Genomic DNA, 3,549 nt, shown 5'->3' with positions numbered 1-3,549 from the left:
GTGTTCTAGGCTGGGGGAGGATCAGGAATAGAGAGATCCAGAAATCTGTTGGCTTCGTCACTTGGCAATTTAAAAAAGCAGTGATTTTTCATTTCAATGAAGTATCAAAACACTGAGGTTAAAGCAGTTACATCAAAATATTCCCTAATTCAAATAGCTACACACAAACATTTGTGTTAAGTCAATCTTGTTAAAATGCTCTTCTTCAGATCTCTCCTTTTTTAAAAAAGAAAGTGACAAATCCCATTTTAAAAGATTGCAATTTGGGGAATATTGTGTTTTGGTGACCATTAGTCACCTACTTTGTCTCTTCAGTCAAATTGGGTTGGAATTTTCTAAGCAGACATTTAAGCCCTGAATGAGGAGACCAAAGAGTAAACTGAGTCTGAGAAGACATCAGTCTTCTCAGCTTGGTCATTTAGGCAAGGATGTCTTCTGTGTTCATTCTTAAGTCCACAGAGCTGCAGCTCATTGCTATTAGGTGACATAATGGCTACAATGTGCTTTTTAGCAATAACATAGCAATACTTCTTGAGATAAAGGAATCCATGTCTATTAATACAGATTCCTAACATAGTAAGTGATTGCAGGAATGTACTTAGATACACGTGGCTGTTGGCAGGCCTCAGATCCTCACTGGCTATTAACCAAAAACATCAGGGTGGTTTTTGGTTGTTTTTTTTTTTTTGATTTTAATGTGAGCTTCTCTTTGGGTAGCTTACAACATAGCAGCTGGCCTCTCTGAGAACAAGCAAGTGAGAGACTATGTTTCCTAATATCAGAAGTGACATCCCATTACTTCTGCCGGATTCTATTCACTAGGATTATGTCACTAAATGCAGTCCATACTCAGGGTACAAGACTGCAGAACTGCATGAATGCCAGGAGTTGGGGGCAATCTTAGAGGCTACCTACTGATTTAATCATGTATGTAAATCACTGCCCAGATTGCCACTTTGTTGTGAAATTCACTTGACACCCATTGGTCCTGATTTTGGGGTCTCTTACTGCCTTAGCACCTTGTCAACCAGTGGTTCCTTCTTATAATTTTCTTCTCTGATTTTTGTCAGCACTTCAGTCTGCAAATTTTGGTCTTAGTTTTTTTTTTGGCTACTGTTTTTATTCTGTTTCATGGGGCCATCATACTCTGACAAACTTTAACAGTAGAACTTTCAAAGTACTTTATTCTTTACCTTTATGCTGCTTATTAGATGTTGTTTATTCCTGTATTTAGTATGAATTAAATGAACATTTGCTGAGCATCTAATATGAATTAGTTGCCCTGACATTAAGCACTCTTATTGGCAGAACTATTTAAAGATTATAATTCCTTTGAATCAGTGGTCCAAGGTTTATATATATTTGCATTATTGGCTCTTAGGGCAGACATGCTGAGAACTTCTTTTGACTCTACTTCGCATCTACTAAATTTGAAACCACCTGCAAAGACAAGTGGGGAAAGAACACACCATTCAGCTTTGTTTCCCATTTTGCTTTTGGAACATGTGATGTGGTTTAAAAAGTCGGTAATGTTTGTCCTGAATTTGCTCATCTGAAAGTGATTTAAGTTGAGCCATTTAATGATTGGAACATTTTGGAGCTTTTTCCAGGACACCAAAACTCTTAGCATGGTTTAGGAATTCTGTAGCACTCTGACTGTTCCCAGCTGCTTGGGAGTCTTTGCTGAGTCCTTCTGTAACTCCACAGATCTGGCCTCACACAGAGAGATTTTCATGCATTTTGTTTCCTTTAAATATTTTCCCATTGATATTAGGATCAGGCTCTGATTGTAGGAAAATACCAGAGACAAAAATGGTTCAAGGTAGGCAAACATTACTGTAAGCATTTCTTTACTAATCATTTGGTGAAAGAGTCCTTGAGCCTGGAGTCTAGGAACATCCAAAATTCCTTCTGAAGACCTGATAGGGTTATAGGGTTGTGGTTTTTTTGTTTGTCTTTTGAGACAGAGTTTCACTTTGTCACCCATGCTAGAGGGCAGTGGTGTAATCTTGGCTGCAACCTCCACCTCCCAGGTTTAAGTGATTCTTCTGCCTCAGCCTCCCCAGTAGTTGGGACTACAGGCACCCGCCACTACATCCAGCTAATTTTTGTATTTTTAGTAGAGACAGGAGTTTCATCATGTTGGCCAGGCTGCTCTCAAACTCCTGACCTCAAGTGATCCACCAACCTCAGCCTCCCAAAGTGCTGGGAATACAAGCATGAGCCACCATACCTAGCCAAGACCTGATAGGGTTCTGTTGAGCAAGAAGATTAATGGGTAGGAAACTACAAGAACAAAGGCTGTAGTGACTGCTGCTATTACTTTCTGACTGTCTTTTAGGGATTATAAAAGTAATAAATAGAAAATTGTGGTTGTGGATTAAGCGAATAGTGCCTGAATCTGAAGATGATGGTCCTTAGCTAAATTCAGAGAACCCCAATTCAGGGAGCAAGTATCATGCCAACCATTGAGATGACTCCTTGGACAAGGCTCTCATTGACAAAGCAAGCTTCACATTCACTACCATGGTGAATGCTCACTTGCCCTCAATGAATGCTTTCTTCCTTTCTTCTCTATCTCCTTTCCTTCACCCTGAGCATTTTTCCATGCTTCTTTTATATTTTAAATATGGTTTTATAAAAAAGTTACAAGCATTACTAATGTTAAGCTGTATGAAAGAGCTGGACACATGTCAAGGAGAAAGCCATTTAGGGCAGGGTTCCAGAAAACACATACCCAGATGACTTCATTTCTTCCTCCATCACATGGTGTTGTCCTTGGCTGAAATGTAGCAGTTAATATTCTCTTCAAACTCTGAAATAGCTAAAAGTTTCCTAAAAGATTTTGGTTTGCAGCAAAGGATTTTGTTTAAATTTTAAATTGTTGTTTCACTATAGCAAAAGTTATTTTAGTTTGTTCTTACTTTTATTCAATCACATATAATTTGGGGTAAGGAGAGACTTTCCAAATTAAGTCACAGATCAGTTAAAGCTAAAACGAGATTCCTGCTCTTTAATAGTTTCTGACAAGTGGGACACAGAGTTTGATCTATATGGTTAACAGGCAACAACTTTGGGCTCAGATTAATTGAGACAACTTGCTCTATTAAAATGAGCAGAGAACTGAACTTCTAGAAGGTCTTAGAACACTTCAGTTTAATTCAGTATTTACCAAGCAGCTGTTTTTTTGAAGATTCTTTGCAGACATTGAAGTTCAATATTAAGGCATGACCTCCTGCCTCAATGAGCTCAGAGTGTGTTCTTGCAGGAGGTGGGGTAGGGGGAGGAAAACTCATGAATACGGAACAAAAATAAGACTTGATACTCTATAAATAGATGTGTCTCTAGACAAGATTTTAAAAAATGCCTATTGAACGTCAATCAGGACATATATAAAATGTCTTGACCTTTGTTTACTTTCAAGTAAACAAAGTAACAAGTCTTGACCTTTGTTTACTTTCAAAATGTATAGAAATCCATGAGTTCAAAGCTATACAAGTACATAATTCAGTGATATAGATGTGCTGTTCTATTATCTCCCTATCTGAG

This window comes from Rhinopithecus bieti, unplaced genomic scaffold (assembly GCF_001698545.2).
Source record: "Rhinopithecus bieti isolate Rb0 unplaced genomic scaffold, ASM169854v2 scaffold_26532, whole genome shotgun sequence".
NCBI lineage: Eukaryota > Metazoa > Chordata > Mammalia > Primates > Cercopithecidae > Rhinopithecus > Rhinopithecus bieti.
The sequence above is the reverse complement of the archived record's forward strand: the minus strand, read 5'-3'. Positions refer to the sequence as shown.